Below are 19,280 nucleotides of genomic sequence, written 5' to 3'. Positions count from 1 at the left end.
TGATGGGCGAGTGATCTCCTTCCAGGCCCAGCAATGTACTGTTGGCAAGTTATCCATTTTTGACAAAGTAACAGTATGTTTTAAATCCAGAACTGGCCTTAATGTTTCTCTTCACGATAGAATGCATTGTCAGCAATAGAATTATTGTTTGAAGACTCGGAAGTGTTTTAATCGTAACTGCTGCTCCATTACAGTAACATACAGTTCAGTAACTATTAGTATTTGTTAATTTCAGCAACTACTTTTAGCAGCATGGAATGGATGCATGTAGTAATCATCATAGTGGTGAAACTGTTTTGCTTACCAAATCAGAGCACATATTGAATGTTAAAGGTACAGTACAATTATTGGTCTTTTTCATACCCATCTCATTGTGCAACTTATCTGTGCATTTGTACAGTGCTTAAAACTTTGAAAGCAAAAATGAATTTCAGTAATTTTTGCTGTGGTAGACAAAGTTTGACATATGGGGGTCAATAATATAGCCATAAAAATGCTTTAATACATCAGGAATCTCGTATTAGCAATCACTAAAAAGGCCTCATTGCCTATGTGAACAGCAGCCCATATTGCAGTCTCAAGTGCAGTCAGCGCTTAGTGTCTATTGCACGCAGCTAATGCATGCACTATGCAAGGCTTATTAAGGTCCTTATTTTTCTTGACTGGAGCAAACCCAATAATGTGGCTGGAGCACTTGAGCAGCACTGTAGATGCTCAGAGCCTATTTGTAATGGTGTTTTGAGACTAGGCTAGTATAAATTGAAAAGGCCCATATTGCTTGGTGGTCTATCCTGCACATAAGGCCATGTTCATTGCAGGGCCTCCTGTACCATAGCCTGTAATGCTTCATCAGCAATTCAGGCCTTTTCTGTGAAAGCCATTCTTTATTTTTCAAAACCAAAATGCATCTTTGAAGGTATGATGTGGAGATGCCGGTGATGGACTGGGGTTGACAATTGTAAACAATTTTACAACACCAAGTTATAGTCCAACAATTTTATTTTAAAATTCACAAGCTTTCGGAGGCTTCCTCCTTCCTCAGGTGAATGTCAAGAAATCCTCGAACCTCTCGCATTTATGAATCACAGAACAATACCTGGTGATTACAGATAGTCTTTTCAACTGCCCGTTGCCAAGGCAACAAAAGTGTTCAGACAGATAGGTGTTACCTACAGGGCCACCGAATATACAAACGGCCAGAACAAAAAAAAACAGAGAGAGAGAGGCAGAAACATAGAAACATCCGGAAGGAAAAGACAGCAATTGACCCGTTATATTAAAAGCAGATAACTTTTGTTCGCTGGTGGGGTTACGTGTAGCGTGACATGAACCCAAGATCCCGGTTGAGGCCGTCCTCATGGGTGCGGAACTTGGCTATCAATTTCTGCTCGACGATTTTGCGTTGTTGTGTGTCTCGAAGGCCGCCTTGGAGTACCCTTACCCGAAGGTCGGTGGCTGAATGTCCTTGACTGCTGAAGTGTTCCCCGACTGGGAGGGAACCCTCCTGTCTGGTGATTGTTGCGTGGTGTCCGTTCATCCGTTGTCGCAGCGTCTGCATGGTCTCGCCAATGTACCATGCTTTGGGGCATCCTTTCCTGCAACGTATGAGGTAGACAACATTGGCCGAGTCACAGGAGTATGAACCATGCACCTGGTGGGTGGTGTCCTCTCGTGTGATGGTGGTATCTGTGTCGATGATCTGGCATGTCTTGCAGAGGTTGCCGTGGCAGGGTTGTGTGGTGTCGTGGACGCTGTTCTCCTGAAAGCTGGGTAATTTGCTGCGAACGATGGTCTGTTTGAGGTTGGGTGGCTGTTTGAAGGCGAGTAGTAGAGGTGTGGGGATGGCCATAGCGAGGTGTTCGTCGTCATTGATGACATGTTGAAGGCTGCGGAGAACATGGCGTAGTTTCTCCGCTCCGGGGAAGTACTGGACGACGAAGGGTACTCTGTCGGTTGCGTCCCGTGTTAGTCTTCTGAGGAGGTCTATGCGATTTTTCGCTGTGGCCTGTCGGAGCTGTCGATCGATGAGTCGAGCGTCATATCCCGTTCTTACTAGGGCGTCTTTCAGCGTCTGTAGGTGTCCATCGCGTTCCTCCTCGTCTGAGCAGACCCTGTGTATTCGCAGGGCCTGTCCATAGGGGATGGCCTCTTTGACGTGGTTAGGGTAGAAGCTGGAAAAGTGGAGCATCGTGAGGTTGTCCGTGGGCTTGCGGTGGAGTGAGGTGCTGAGGTGCCCGTCTTTGAAGGTAGGCAGCAGCCCTTTAACAGCAGCTGTTGTCTAATCACCTGTCCTTGTGATCATGCCGTTTTCTCAGTGAGCCATGTTCCATGTATTGTGCCATCAAAATATTTAAATTAGCTGACCTTGCATTGAAGGAAAGAACTGGCATTTATATAGCCCCTTTCACGACCTCAGGATGTTCCAAAGCGCTTTACAGCCAATGGAGTATCTCTTACAACAGTGTAAAAAGTTGTAATGTAGGGAAACGCAGCAGTCGGTTTGTGCACAGCAAGATCCCGCAAACAGCAATGCAATACATGACCAGATAACCTGTTTAAGTGATGTTAGTTGAGGGTTAACTATTGACCAGAACACCAGGAGAACTACCTGCTCTTCTTTTGAATACTGCCATGGGATCTTATTTGTCCACCTGAGGCCAGACGGTTTAATGTCTCATCCAAAAGACAGCACTTCTGACCATGCAGCACTGCACTGAATTGTCAGCCTGGGTAATGTGCTCAAGTGCTGGAGTGGGGCTTGAAACCACGATCTCTTGACTGAGGCGAGTGTTATCACTGAGCCAAGGCTGACATCTTTTTGGGTTGAGGTTAGCTAGGAGCCCTGCAGGTGTGACCAACACTAGTACAATGGCCTGGTGCTGTAGCACCGGGATCGCTTTATCGGCCCCATCCAGTCTTGCAAACTTGGAGATGATAGGGGTCAGGCAGTTTTCAGAAGCCCACCCAACTATAATAATTTGTATTCTTTTTTTCTGTTTACCACAATTGTTGTTTCTACAAATAATGAAAATGAGTTCAGCAATGAGTTAAACACTAAATTTGTTGTAAGCCATAATCATGAAATATGTATTAGTTTAAGTTGTTTGGCCTAAGCATAGAATAAGTGAATCGCTCCTGCCTATATTTTTCTCTCTGGTGCCTATAATGGGGCATTGATTGGAATGTTTTCCTATTAACCGTGAACTAGGGGTAAATTCCTACCATGGAGTATCAGTAGTATGAATATTTTCCAGTAAGTATGACTATATTTTAAAAAAAGCCTCCACTCGCTTTTTACAGTTGGCATAACAGGAATACATTTTGTGAGGTGAAGCTTCTGGGTGAAGAATGTTACTTGATGGGATTACGGATCAGAGATTTGACTGCTGAGTTCAGCAGTGATCAATTTTAATGACCAGAAAATCTGTAGGGCCTGTGAATTGGGTGTGCTGACCTCTGCACTCGATTTTCCAATCTGTGCTTCTGTCGAGCGAGGCTTTATGTCTAGGTTGGAGTCTTGTAAAGTTTATCCTAGTGTATAAATAAAATTTTAAGTAATTGTATAGAGTGATTAAGAAATAACAGGAGGAACTCTCAGTTTATAGCCATATTATATTTTTCATTTAGTTCGAGAAAATGCAAGATTTAGATGTAAAACAGAAGAAGCATACGGAGACATTGACAGGATCAGACTGTATCTTCATTTAGAAAAATTGGTAATGAATATAAACATATAGGATATGCTTTTGCTGCTGTAATATTAATTGATTTGAATATGTTTCAAAATTATGCTGCTAATTATCCTCATTCATGCCTTTGTTACTTAAGCTCATCCAAAACTCTGCTTGTATCCTGACTTGCACTAAGTTCCGCTCACCCATCATCCCTGTGCTTGCTGACCTACATTTGCTCCTGGTCTGGCAATGCCACAATTTTGAAATTCTCATCCTTGTGTTTAAATACCTTCATGGCCTCGCCCCTCTTTATTTCTGTAACTTCCTCCAGCCTTACAACCCTCCAAGATCTCTGCGTTCCTCCAATTCTGGCCTCTTGTGCATCCCCGATTTCCTTCACTCCACCATTGACGGAAAAGCCTTCAGCTACCTAGGCTCTGGAATTCCCTCCCTAAACCTCTCCGCCTCTTTACCACTCTCTCCTCCTTTAAGTTGCTCCTTAAAACCTACCTCTTTGACCAAGCTTTTAGTCACTTGTCCTAATATCTTTTTATGTGATTCGGTGTCAAATTTTGTCTGATAACGCTCCTGTGAAGTGCCTTGTGACGTTTTACTAGGTGAAAGGCGCTATATAAATGCAATTTGTTGTTGTATTTTTTTGCCTGTCTGAATCATACAAAATCAGATCTGCTGAAAAAGGTTAAAGTCTTCAAGTTGTTTCATGATTTCTTAAATTCTGTTTTCACAACTTTAATCTTTATGATTTTTGAACAGATGTAAAATTGTCCCAGTCTCAGCAGAACACGCTATTTGAAGCAGCATGTTTTCTTTTTGTGGATTATGAGTTTAGACTGACTTCTAACTCTCCCACATGGAACCTCTCCCACATGTGGGGAAATTGCTGGAGTCTATAATTAAGGATAGGGTGACTGAACACCTCGAGAATTTTCAGTTAATCAGGGAGAGCCAGCATGGATTTGTGAAAGGTAGGTCGTGCCTGACAAACCTGATTGAATTTTTTGAAGAGGTGACTAAAGTAGTGGACAGGGGAATGTCAATGGATGTTATTTATATGGACTTCCAGAAGGCATTTGATAAGGTCCCACATAAGAGACTGTTATCCAGGGTTGACCAGGCCTGATTGAGCTGCACCTGAATGTGAAGTAAATGTGATACTGTATGGTATTTTCTGAGTGTAGAAAAGTATTTATGTGGCAAAACTTTGCAGGGAATGTGCACACTGTAAATCGCCCAGTTGGGCAACTGACTCATTGCCTACTTCCACAATATTGGCATTTACTCATAGTGGTGCAATGTAATCAACGCTCATCTAATATTGCTGTGCACTTCTGAACTTTGCACTCAGCATTCATCCATTTTGGGAGATCCTTCCCCTTCAATGTAATTGAAGAACATTACCAAGATTTGTGATTTACCAAATGTGATTTGAGTGTGGAGGGTCAATTTTTCAAATTGCACACCCAAAAATGAATGACGTATCTGAGTGTGATTCAGTAGGCCCTTGAGTTCAAATTGCCCTTTTTTCATGTGGGCAACAAAGCCCTATAAGGCACATTACATTGCTTGGTGAAGTTCTTTTAAATCATGGGAATGTATAGGACTAAAAAGACCATTGCAGTCTCTCCGCCCTTTCTGTGAAGGAGGGTTTGAGCGGGTCAAGCTGAGGATTTTGTAGATAGTATATTGGGCATTGTTGTTTTCCTGTGCTAACCTGCTATCAGCAGAATGGGTGCAGTGCCAATCATGGACTATGGCGATGTAGAGTGCCACATGAAGGAAACTGTCATAAGGGAGCATTGAAGGCATAAGGGACTCAGCACTGCACCTTCCAATTTCTCCAGGCCAAGGCACTTTCAAGCAAGGCGCAGCTCCAAGAGCTGACGAAAGAGTGGTGTCTGATTAGGCTTGCGTCAGCAAAGGTGCAGTCACTGGGTTGTGCCAATTAGTAAGAGATGCTTTGTAGCTGAGGTCAACAAGAAAAACTATGCTGTCGGTGAAAGTCAGGATAATAATAGCATTACATTTGTATGGAACTGGCATTCTTAAGGAATCCATGAAAAACTTGATTGGATTAGCCAATATGCCATAAACAGCTGCATTCAACTGTGATGGAAGCCCCACGACTTGAAATCATACCACTTTGTGCAGTTCAAAATGGTTCATCAGCGGAACGAAATGCAGCTTGATTTTTACCACCTAGCCCATTACACCAATCGTTAGGCCTTATCAACTACATGTACATAGCAGTTCATGCTTCCAATCCTGGGTCATAGACCAAGAGGAAGGGTTTCTGCTCGATCGCCACTCAGATGGTGTGTGATGAGCATGTAAAATTTCTGTGTGTCTGTGCATATTATCCATATCAAGAGAGACCTATGTGACTGAATTGTTTAAAGGGGTAGTTGGATGGAAGGGTGGAACCTAGGGAGATGAAGAATATATAGTGCATATGGCTGATAAACCCTTTATTTGACCCCTGTATTGTAGATGAGCGTACAGAACCAGGGTGCACATCAAGCAAGGGTTTGGGAGTATCAAGCAATATTTCCAATACGTGGATCCGGCAAGGGGTGGGGGCAGGGGCGGTGGTGCGGAAGAGTGGTTGGACTGAGCTTTCCATGTACCCTTCTGAAAGAGAGAAGATGTTGAAGAGCCAGTGACAAACATTCAGGTACTGTTGACTAGCAGTCAGATCTGGGACAGTGTTGTAGTTAATAAACAAACAGAAATGAAATAAATGACTAGATAATCTTTTTGATGTTGAATAAACAAAAACAACAATAACAACTTGTGTGTGTATATAGCGAAAAATGTTCCAAGGCGTTTCACAGAAGCATAATCAGACAAAAATCAACACCGAGCCAAGAAATCATAGAATGGTTACAGCACAGAAGGAGGCCATTTGACCCATCGAGCCCGTGCTGTCTCTTTGTAAGAGCAATCCTGTTCGTCCCATTCCCCCGCTCTTTCTCCATAGCCCTGCAAATTATTTCCTTCAAGTATTTATCCAATTCCTTTCTGAAAGCCACGATTGAATCTGCTTCCACCACCCTTTCAGGCAGCACATTCCAGATCATAACTACTTGCTAACGGTTTTGGCTTAGTACACAGAGGAAGAGTCAATTCTCTCTTAATTCTCAATTCGCTTTATTAACGTTATTAGATCATGTACATACCGCTTATACGTCTAGTTAGATATAGGCATGCAGTTTACAGCAGGTTATACAGTTTTATACTCAAACTAGGATTTAAACGCACACCCACTAGGTTTCCCTGACTAACACTCCCTGAGTGGTCACAGAATAGAAAGGATATTATATTACCCGGAAAGGAGAGAGAACGCTGGCCAGGCGATTCGCTCTCTCTCTCTCTCTCTCTCTCTCTCGATGTCGTCTCTACGTCCCTGACGTCGTCTCTACGTCCCTGACGTAGGGTCCCTACTTCCACGATGGTTAGTCTTCGGAGTCTCCCTCACAAACAAACTGGCACCAAGCCTGCAATTCTTCAGTTTTAACACCAAGTCTGTCTTTTCGAATGATGCTGTCTTCCCCGGTTGGCTTAAAGTTGCTGGAGTGGTCGGTGTCATCCCCTGATTGGCTCTGTTCCAAGGGGCTAGGTAGCATCACCTCAATACTCCTTTTCTAAATAAGGTCTGGTGTCTCATCAGAGCTCCTTTGATCTGGCCGGTTTGAATTTGTTCCACTCATCAGAATGGAACAAATTCAAACCGGTTCTGGCCAGTTCAGACCAGTGACTGAACTCCAGGTCACCTCAGTTCAAAAGTCAGTGTCTTTGTTAGCAATTCGAATTAAGCTCAGTAGTTTTCTGCAGCCCCTGGCCAACAAACTATAAATCTGTATACTCTGGTTACCGATCCTTCTGCCACTGGAAACAGCTTCTCCTTATTTACTTTATCTAAACCCTTGATGATTTTGAACACTTCTATCAAATCTCCTCTTAACCTTCTCTACTCTACCCCAGCTTCTCCAGTCTATTCACGTAACTGAAGTCCCTTATCCTTGGAACCATTCTAGTAAATCTTTTCTGCATCCTCTCTAAGGCCTTCACATCCTTCCTAATGGAGGAGCCTCAGCCTTTGACCTTGGCCAACAGGTATGAGGTACTTGCTACCTGTGTGGATGAGAACAAAGACTGCAGGGAGGATGGGCAATTTCACCACGGCACCGTGGGAGAGGAGGCCATTCAAGTGGGGGGAGTAAAAATTAATGTGGTAGTGGTAGGGGATAGTATAGTCAGGGGATAGATACTGTTCTCTGCAGCCACGACCAGGAGTCGTGTAGGCTATCTGCTTGGTGCCAGGGTTAAGGACATCTCCTTGCGGGTGGATAAGAACTTGGAGCATGAGGGGGAGGATCCAGTTGTCGTGGCCTACGTAGGAACCAACGACATAGGTAGAACTAGGAACTAGTTCTGCTGTGGGAATTTGAGGAGCTAGGATCCAAATTAATAAGCAGAACCTCAATGGTAATAATCTCTGGATTACTACCCGAGCCAGGCGCAAATTGGCAAAGGGTCAAACAGATCAGAGGGTTAAATGCATGGCTCAAAGAATGGTGTGGGAGACAGGGGTTTCAATTCATGGGGCACTGGCACCAGTACTAAGAAAAGAGGGAGCTGTTCTGTTGGGACCGGCTCCACTTAAACCAGGCTGGGACCAGTGTCCTGGCGAATTGAATAACTAGGGTGGTAGATAGGGCTTTAAACTAAAAAGGATAGGGGCGGCTGGGTGGGAGGGTTCAGGTAAGGGTAAATTTATAAATCTAAAGAAAAAAGTCAAGGCTATAGAGCAGTGTAGCGATTCGGGTAAAGATAAGCAGAGTGGCAGGAAGGGACAGAGAGTTTCATGGTGATAGTGCATCAGTACCCATATGGTCAAATCGGGGAAAAATAGTAAAAGGTTAAAATTAAAGGTGCTTATCTGAATGCACAAAGCATTAGTAATAAGATAGACAAATTAATGGCACAAATAGATATAAATGGGTTTGATCTAGTAGCCATTACTGAGATGTGGTTGCAAGATGACCAAGGTTGGGAACTAAATATTCCAGGATACTTGACTTTTCAAAAAGACAGACAAAAAGAAAAAGGAGGGGGAGTAGCCCTGATAAGAGAGGATGAAATAAAGACAGTAGTGAAAAAAGATCTTGGCTCAGAAGATCAGGAAGTAGAATCAGTATGGGTGGAGATCAGAAATAACAAGGGGCAGAAAACATTGGTGGGAGTAGTTTATAGGCCCCCCTAACAGTAGTTATACTGATGGACAGAGTATTATTCAAGAAATAAGAGGAGGTTCTAACAAAGGTAATGCAATAAGCGTGGGGGAACTTTAATCTTCATTTAGACTGGGCAAATGAAATTGGCAAAAGTAGTTTGGAGGATGAGTTCATGGAATGCATTCGAGACAGTTTCCTAAAACAATATGTCGTGGAAGCAACCAGTGAACAGGCTATTTTAGATCATGTCTTGTGTAATGAGACAGGTAATTAGTAATCTCATAGTAAGGGATCTTCTGTGGAGAAGTGATCATAATATTATAGAATTTCACATTGAGTTCAAGAGTGACGTACTTAAGTCCAAAACTAGAGTCTTAAACTTAAAGCCAATTACATAGGTATGAGGGGCGAGTTGGCTAAGGTTGATTGGGAAATTACATTAAAAGATATGATGGTAGATAAGCAATGGCAAACATTTAAAATAAATATTTCATAATTCTGAACAAATATACATTGAGGAATAAAAACTCCATGGGCAAAGTGATCCATCGTAGCTAACTAAAGAAGTTAAGGATGGTATTAGATTAAAAGAAGAGGCTTATAGTGTTGCCTAGAAGAGTAGTAAGACTGAGGATTGGGAGAGTTTTAGAAACCAGCAAAGGATGACCAAAAAATTGCTAAAGAGGGAGAAAATAGAATGAGAGTAAGCTAGCAAGAAATATAAAAGAAGATTGTTAAGAGCTTCTGCAAGTATGTAAAAAGGAAGAGAGTAGTGAAAGTAAATGTGGGTCCCTTAGAGGCTGATGCAGGAGAAATTATGATAGGGAATAAGGAAAAGGCAGAGACGATAAACAAATATTTGGCATCCGTCTTCACAGTGGAAGACACAAAAAAACATACCATAAATAGTGGGGAACCAAGGGTCTAATAGAGTGAGGAACTTAAAGTAATTAATATTAGTAAAGAAAAAGTACTGGAGAAACTAATGGGACTAAAAGCCAACAAATCCCCCGGATTGGCTGGCCTACATCCTAGGGTTCTAAAAGAGGTGGCTGCAGAGATAGTGGATGCATTGGTTGTGATCTTCCAAAATTCCCTAGATTCTAGAATGGTCCCCGTGGATTGGAAGGTAGCAAATGTAACACCGCTATTCAAGAAAGGAAGGAGAGAGAAAACGGATCTACAGGCCAGTTAGCCTGACATCAGTAGTCAGGAAAATGTTGGAATCCATTATTAAGCATGTGGTAACGGGGCACATAGAAAATCATAATATGATTAGGCAGAGTCAACATGGTTTTATGAAAGGGAAATCATGTTTGACAAATCTTATAAGAGTTTTTTGAAGATGTAACTAGCAGGGTAGATAAAGGGGGACCAGTGGATGTAGTACATTTGGATTTTCAAAAGGCATTTGATAAGGTGCCACACACAAGATAATGTCTATTGGGGTTAGGGGTAAAAATTAGCATGGATAGAGGATTGGTTAATGGATAGAAAACAAGAGAGTAGGAATAAACAGGTCATTTTCAGTTTGGCAGGCTATAATTAGTGGGGTGCTGCAAGGATCAGTCCTTGTCCTCAGCAATTTATAATCTATATTAATGCCTTAGATGAAGGGACCAATTGTAATGTATCCAAGTTTGCTGATGAGATAAAGCTAGGTGGGAAAGTAAGCTGTGAAGAGGACACAAAAAGTCTGCAAAGGGATATGGATAGGTTAAGTGAGTGGGCGAGAAGATGGCAGATGGAGTATAATGTGGGGAAATGTGAGGTTATTCACTTTGGTAGGAAGAATAGAACAACAGAATATTTTTTAAATGGTGAGAAACTATTAAATGTTCGTGTTCAGAGGGATTTGGGTGTCCTTTACACGAAACACAAAAAGTTAGCATGCAGGTACAGCAAGCAATTAGGAAGGCAAATGGTGTGTTAGCCTTTATTGCAAGGGGGTTGGGGTATAAGAGTAAGGAAGTCTTGCTGCAATTGTACAGGGCTTTGGTGAGATCACACCTGGAGTACTGTGTACAGTATTGGTCACCTTACCAAAGGAAGGATATACTTGCTCTAGAGGTGGTGCAACGAAGGTTCATTAGATTGATTCCTGGGATGAGAGGGTTGTCCTATGAGGAGAGATTGAGTAGAATGGGCCTATACTCTCTGAAGTTCAGAAGAATGAGAGGTAATCTCATTGAAATGTGAGATTCTGAGAGGGCTTGACAGAGTAGATGCTGTGAGGATGTTTCCCCTGGCTGGAGAGCCTAGAACTAGGGGACATAGACTCAGGATAAGGGGTTGGACATTTAGGACTGAGATGAGGAGGAATTTCTTTACTCAGACGGTCGTGATTCTTTGGAATTCTTTACCCCATAGGGCTGTGGATGCTCAGTCGTGAGTATATTCAAGACTGAGATCGATAGACATTTGGACTCTAAGGGAATCAAGGGATATGGGGATTGGGCGGGAAAGTGGAGTTGAGGGCGAAGATCAGCTATGATCTTTTTCAATGGTGGAGCAGGCTCGAGGGGCCGTATGGCCTGCTCCTGCTCCTATTTCTTATGTTCTTAAGTTCTTATTTTCCTAAAGTGCGATGCCCAGAATTGGACACAGTACTCCAGTTGTGGCCGAACCAGTGTGTTTTTTTATATATAGTGTTTTATAAAGGTTCAACATAACTTCCTTGCTTTTGTACTCTATGCCTATATTTATAAAGCTCAGGATCCTGTATGCTTTTGTCAACCTGCCCTGCCACCTTCAAAGATTTGTGCACAAATACCCCTGGATTTCTCTGTTCCTGCACCCATTTTAGAATTGTACCTTTTAGTTTCTATTACCTCTCCTCATTCTTCCTGCCAAAATGTATCACTTCACACTTCTCTGCATTAAATTTCATCTGCCGTATGTCCGCCCATTCCACCAGCCTATCTGTGTCCTCTTGAAGTCTATTACTATCCTCCTCACTGTTTACTACACTTCCAAGTTTTGTGTCATCTGCAAATTTTGAAATTGTGCCCTGTACACCCAAGTCCAAGTCATTAATATTTATCAAAAAAAGCAGCGGTCCTAGTACCAACCTCTGGTGAACACCACTGTATACCTTCCTCTAGTCCGAAAAACAACCGTTCACCACTACTCTGTTTCCTGTCACTTAGCCAATTTAGTATCCATGCTGCCACTGCCCCTTTTATTCGATGGGCTTCAATTTTGCTGACAAGCCTATTTGGCACTTTATCAAACGCCTTTTGAAAGTTCATATACACATCAACCGCATTGCCCCAATCAACCCTCTCCATTACCTCATCAAAAAACTCAATCAAGTTAGTTAGACACTATTTGCCTTTTACAAATCAGTGCTGGCTTTCCTTTATCAACCCACACTTGTCCAAGTGACTGTTAATTTTGTCCCGGATTATCGTTTCTAAATGTTTCCCCACTACCGAGGTTAAAGTGACTGGCCTGTAGTTGCTGGGTTTATCCTTACACCATTTTTTGAAAAGGGGTGTAACATTTGCAATTCTCCAGTATTCTGGTGCCAGCCCCGATTCTAAGGAGGATTGGAAGATTATGGCCAGCACCTATGCAATTTCCACCCTTGCTTCCCTCAGCAACCGAGGATGCATCCCATCCAGACCGGGTGCCTTATCTACTTTAAGTACAGCCAGCCTTTCTAATACCTCCTCTTTATCATACTTTAGCTCATCTCAACTACTGCCTCTTTTACTATGACTTTGGCAGCATCTTCTTCCTTGTTAAAAGACAGATGCAAAGTACTCAATTGGTACCTCAGTTATGCCCTCTCCATGTGTAGATCTCCTTTTTGGTCCCTAATCGCCCCACCCCTCCTCTTACTACCCGTTTACTATTTTTATGCCTATAGAAGACTTTTGGATTCCCTTTTATGTTAACCGCCAATCTATTCTCATAATCTCTCTTTGCCCCTCTTATTTCCTTTTTTACTTCTCCTTTGTACTTTCTATATTCAGCCTGGTTGTCACTTGTATTATCAACCTGACATCTGTCTTATGTTCCCTTTTTCTGCTTCATCTTACTTCTAACCCTTTCGTCATGCAGGGAGCTCTGGCTTTAGTTGCCCTACCTTTCCCCCTCGTGGGACTGTACCTAGACTGTAGCTGAACCGTTTCCTCTGCAAATGCCGCCCATTATTCGATTACAGTTTTGCCTGCCAATCTTTGATCACGATTTACTCAAGCCATATCCATTCTCAACCCACTGAAATTGGCCCCCCTCCAATTAAGTCTTTTTACTCTAGATTGCTCCTTGTCCTTTTCCATAATTAATCTAAACCATATGATACTATGACCACTGTTCCCTAAACGTTCCCCACTGACACTTGCTCCACTTGACCCACTTCATTTTACAGAACTAGATCCAGCAATTCCTCCTTCCTCGTTGGGCTGGAAACATAGTGATCAAGAAAGTTCTCCTGAACATACTACAGAAATTCCTCCCCCTCTTTGTCCTTTACACTATTACTATCCCAGTCTATATTAGGATAGTTGAGTCCCCCATTATCACTACTCTTTAGTTCTTGCACATCTCTGTAATTTCTCTGCAAATTTGCTCATCTATATCCTTCCTACTAGTTGGTGGCCTATGGAATACACCCAGTTGTGTAATGACACCTCTAATGTTTCTTAACTCTAACCAAATAGATTCTGTCTTTGATTCCTCCAGGACATCCTCTCTCTCCTTAGTCAATACTGCCACCCCCTACTTTTTTTCCTTTCCTATCCTTCCTGAACACCTTGGGGGAAAAATTAGATAAGGACCGTTTTCGGGCGGGGGTAGCGTGATGCGCTGGTACCCCACATCCGATGGCCCCTACGCAGGCAGCACGTGAACTTCATACCATGATATCTCCGTGCAGCCAGTGCTACCCGCGCTGCTAAGAGGTTGCATGGAGAATGAGGAAGTTGGAAATGGAGCATGCATAGCGCACGTCATCAGCAGCCTGCACCTCTTAAAGGTGCAGGTGGACATTTCAAATTGCAGGTACACAGTTTACTAGGAGGAGGGAAAGATGGCCACGATGATAGCAGGACTGACACGAGAGAGGGCTCCACGCTTCTCCGATGATGCGCTGGAGGCCTTGGTGGAAGGGGTGGATGAAAGGAGGGCCAACGTGTACCCGCAGGGTGGCAGGAGACCCTCCAGACTGCAGCTCCACAGACATTGGCAGGCTGTGGCACAGGAAGTCAATGCCAGGAGCATTGCACCATGCACATGGGTGCAGTGCCGAAAGAAGTTCAATGATTTGACACGAGTGGTCATGGTGAGTGAATGCAAGTGTCAAATGGCACATCCTACCAACTGCACCACTGCTCCACGCATCACACTCCCCACCCACCAACAAACACTGCCCATCCATACGCAATGCTGCATTCGGCATGCTGCATCTCACCCGCACGTAGTACCACACTTGCAGGTCACACAACCACCACTCACAGGTCACAAACTGGTAGCTATTCTACCACGACAGGCACATCACCCACACACCTTGCAGGATACTCACTGACACACTGTCCTCTATCTTGCAGGAGAAAGTGGCGCATAACAGCCGGCAGCAGGAGAGACCTGAGGGTGGACGGGCACGCTCACATATCCTCACCCCCCTAGAAGAGACAGTGCTTCGGAACATTGGGCGGGCCGTCGCTGCAGCCGTGACAACATGCTGCGCTGGAGGTCCCGATGAAGGGGGTCTCTGCACATCTAATGTTCCTTCTCCTTTCCCACATCTCCTTCCTCCCATAATCTTTTCTGACTCACGTGCTGCAGATGCTGTCAGCATGCACGTCATACTTGCTCCTCTCCCCACTCCACAACTCAACCTGTTTCCCTTTGTCATCGCAGATACCTAAGAACACATGGCGGCACTGTCCGAGGAGGAGGAGGAGGAGGGGGATGCTGAAGCCACACCGTCACTCGATCTGATACTTGCTTCCACCAGCTCTGAGATTGACACTGTGCGTCCTTTAGAGGTTAGGTTAGAGGAGGGATCTGCACGTGGTGAGACACTGAGCACAAGTGCGCAGGGGCCGGGGCGGGGGGAACAGATACCACAGGTGCCAGCTTGCCGGAGAGTGTGGTCGCTCACTAGTTCTGCTGCAGAGGAGTCAGTTGAGGACTTCGATGGGCCAGGCTATAGAAGACGGCTGATGGACCTACACCAACAAATGCTTGGGGGCACTGGAAAGCCTGCCAGAAAGCCTGCGCACAATGAAAAGGGGCATGAGGAGTCCAGCTCCATCTTGGCACAGGGCTTTGAGCAGAGCTTGGAGCCCATCCTTTCCAAAATGGAACAGGTGGTCACCTCCATCAGCACACCTGTGGAACCCACCATGATGCAGTGTCTGATGACTGATGTCACAGCTTCCATTACAGCACAAACATCTGCCATCCAAGGTCTGATTGCTGCATTTGGAGCTCAGACTGCTGCTATCGTTGGTCTGGGGACCACTGTGGAACGGGGCTTCCAGGGGGTCACAGCACTCCAGCAATCAGTTCTCCAGCTGATTACCAGGATTGCTGAGGTGCCACCCCGTGCGAGTGGCAAAGGCGCCATGGCAGTCGGACCTGCTGTCCTCTCCCAGAACGACAACCTTCCTGCTCCCACCCCTGCCACTCCGCCAGTACCCCTGTTGTTGCCTATCGGCCAGCCAGGCCAGACTGCTGCAGCCCATGCTGAGATGGTGCAGTCTGAAGCCAGGCTGTCCTGGCCCAGAGCTGCTCGTGGTCATCCTCCAAGGCCATCTGCACGCTCCTCCATTGAAGGCCAGCAGCCTCCCACCACCCATGCTCCAGCCATCGGGGAAGCACCTCATAGGAGCACTAGGGTAGGTAAAGGCACACGCACAACAGGCACTAAGGGAATGCACAAGGGTAAATAGTTCTGTTATGTTTGCATAATTTCATTTATTCATTGATAAACGTGACTTTGAATTTGCACTTGGTGGTGGTTTTTATTTATGCAATGAGCTGAGGGGGAAACCAATGTGTAATCAGATGGTGGGCGATTTGATTGTCTTGCGGGAGTGGAAAGGTGGGGAGTCTAGGACTGTTGGTGAGTTGGGGGACGTAGTTGACATTGTTGATAGCGGGCACGGATCAGGCGAGCATGCAGAGCCCTTGCAGACAAGGTGTGTGGTTCCTGTTGCACCCTTGCGTCTTCCTCCACTTCCTCTTTCAGCTCCACCCACTCCTCCTCCACCTCCACCTCCACCACTGGCTCAGGGTCTTTTCCAATCATTGGTGGCAAAGGCTGGTCCCTCATGATGGCGAGGTTGTGCAGCATGAAGCATACCACCACAAATCTGCCCACCTACTCGGGAGTACTGCAGGGCTCCTCCAGACTGGTCCAGGCAGCGGAAACGTTGTTTGAGGAGGCCTATGGTTTGCTCCATGATGTTGCGTGTGGCAGCTTGCGTCTCATTATAGGCCTGCTGTGCACGTGTGCGTGGGTTCCTGACTGGTGTCATGAGCCACGGTGTGAGAGGATAGCCCTTGTCACCCAGTAGCCAGCCTTTGACTTGCCGAGTCGGGTGAAAGATAGCTGGTACGTTGGACTGCCGCATGATGAAGGCATTGTGACTGCTCCCAGGGAAGCGGGCATCGACCTCCATGATTTGATGCGTGTGGTTGCACACCAGCTGCACGTTCAGGGAGTGGAAGCCCTTTTGGTTGACGAAGGTGGCTAAGTTGATACACGGGACATGCAGGGAATATATGTGCAGTCACTGGCACCCTGCACCATGGGGAAGCCAGCAATGCAAGCGAACCCCCGTGCTCGCTCGTTCTGCTTGTCTCTGTCAAGAGTGAAGGTGATGAACCTGTTCCTCATCTGGTACAGTGCGTCTGTAACCTCCCTTACGCAGTAGTGCACTGCATACTGCGAGATGTTGCACATGTCACCAGCAGAGGCCTGAAATGATCTTGAGCCGTAGAAATTCAGCGCCACAGTGACCTCCACAGTCACAGGCAATGCTGTCCTTGCCCTGCTCTGAGGCCACAGTTGTGGCCGCACCAGTTGACAGATCTTGGTCACGGCTTCCTTGGTGAATCTCAGGCATCAGATGCAATCCTCCTCGGTCACGTTGAGGTAAGAGAATTAGTACTCCGGAAGGCCTTCATTGGATAGGGCCTCCTGCTCAGTGCCCTGTGCCTCCTTGTCCTCCGTCTCCTCGCAGCTTGGCCTGATATGTGTGGCCTCTCTGCATGCTCCCAGTCGTGCTCAATGCCCAGCGGGAGCCCTAGCAGACCGCCCATGGTTGGCAGGAAAGTTGTTCAACCACGGTTGTAACTTTCCGAACTGTAAGGCAGTACCTGCCAAACCACTCTCAAATGTACTCTAAGAACTCTCATTAAGAATAGGGAGCTTCAAAAAACACTTCCTACTCCACCAGCAGTCAGAAGCAATAATCCAGCAACTAATCTGCAACACCTGCATGGCCCCTTTAAGTAGCACTGGTGGGGGGTCCTCCAGGCACTGTAAGACACGTTCAGATGGTTGGGGTTAAGACTGTGCATCGAATTGAGCATTAAGGTCCAAAATGGTGTCTATCACTTTACATTAAATGATTGCACGTATTTTCTCCATACTTTACATGCTTCCAGTGTTCAGTATTTGCACATGCGCTAACTCCTATACCAAGATGGCGCACATCACGCCATCTTGGATGTCAGAGAGGCCGTGTAGCACCGAATTAATGGGCGCTGCATGGCTCAATTTAGAGCTCCCTGTATCCAGGAATATTTAGTACCCAATTCTGCCCTTTTTTGAGCCAGGTCTCCGTTAGCGCCACTACATCATATTCCCATGTGGTTATTTGCGCCTGCAGTTCCCCAACCTTATTTACTATGCTCCGTGCGTTTACACACATGTACTCTAAAACTATCTTAGACCTTCTCATATTCTGTCTTAGCCTGATCCCACCTAATACAGGATAGTTGAGTCTCCCATTACTTACTCTAGTGCTATCTGTCTCTCCCAATTCTTTGTGCACCTTGTTTCTCTTTTCTAATGCTACAGCCTGTTGCCCATACCCCTGCCACATTAGTTTAAGTCCTTCCCCCAAAGCACTCGTGAACCTCCCCGTGAGGACATTGGTCCCAGCTCTATTGAGGTGCAACCCATCCATCTTGAACAGGACCCTCCTGCCCCAGAATTGATCCCAATGCCCCATAAATTGAAGCCCTCCCTCTTGCATTAACCTGCCTTATCTTCCTATTTCTGTACTCACTAGCATGTAGCACTGAGAGTAATCCAAAGATAACTACCTTTGAGGTCCTGCTTTTTAACTTCCTCCCTAGCTCCTGAAACTCTGACCACAGGACCTCACCCCTTTTCTTTCCTATGTCGTTGGTTCCCACATGGACCATGACTTCTGGCTGTTCCCCTCCTCCCCGCAGAATGGTCTGCAACCCTCTGTGATGTCCTTTACCCTGGCACCAGGGAGGCAATATACTTCGCGGGACTCACGTCGCTGGTCAAGGAAACGCCTGTCTGTCCCCCTGACTATCGAGTCCCCTATGACTACTGCATTTCTACACTTCACTGTGCCCCCCTTTACAGTCCTTTGCCCCATGGTGCCATGCTCAGGACTGCACTCCTTCGAGACATCGTCACCCTCACTGGCATTCAATACTGAATACCGGCTTGAGAGTGCCACACACCCAGAAGATTCCTCAGCTGCCTGCCTCTTCCTACCCTTTTGGATGGCCACCTACTTGCTATCCTGAACTCTCTGTGGCTGCGGGGTGACCATCTCCTGGAATGTATGATCTAGGAAACCTTCAGCCTCCCTTATGCTCTGCAATGACTCCAGCCATCCCTCAAGCTCAGAAACCCTCAGCTTGAGCTCGAGCAACTGGAGGCATTTCCAGCACATGTGGCCCTCCGGGCAATGTGTCTCAGCTGCCTGTCCATTATATTTAGAAACTTTTTTTTTCTGAACCCCTTCTAGATACTATATTTTTATTTTATTTACCGTTTACTTACCCTGATTAATCCACCTTTTTTAGTCCGGGTCACTCGGAGCTCCTCTTTGTTCACTGTGACTTCACATTCTCTGTTCTTAGTGAATGGGGCTCTCGCCTCCTCTCCCAGGTCGGCTCTCGCCGCCTCTCCTCCTCTCCCAGGTTGGCTCTCGCCGCCTCTCCTCTTGTTCTCCCAGGTTGGCTCTCGCCGCCTCTCCTCTTGTTCTCCCAGGTCGGCTCTCGCCGCCTCTCCTCTTGTTCTCCCAGGTCGGCTCTCGCCGCCTCTCCTCTTGTTCTCCCAGGTCGGCTCTCGCCGCCTCTCCTCTTGTTCTCCCAGGTCGGCTCTCGCCGCCTCTCCTCT

The sequence above is a fragment of the Heptranchias perlo genome, chromosome 10 (assembly GCF_035084215.1).
Source record: "Heptranchias perlo isolate sHepPer1 chromosome 10, sHepPer1.hap1, whole genome shotgun sequence".
In the NCBI taxonomy this organism is placed as follows: Eukaryota; Metazoa; Chordata; class Chondrichthyes; order Hexanchiformes; family Hexanchidae; genus Heptranchias; species Heptranchias perlo.
The sequence above is the reverse complement of the archived record's forward strand: the minus strand, read 5'-3'. Positions refer to the sequence as shown.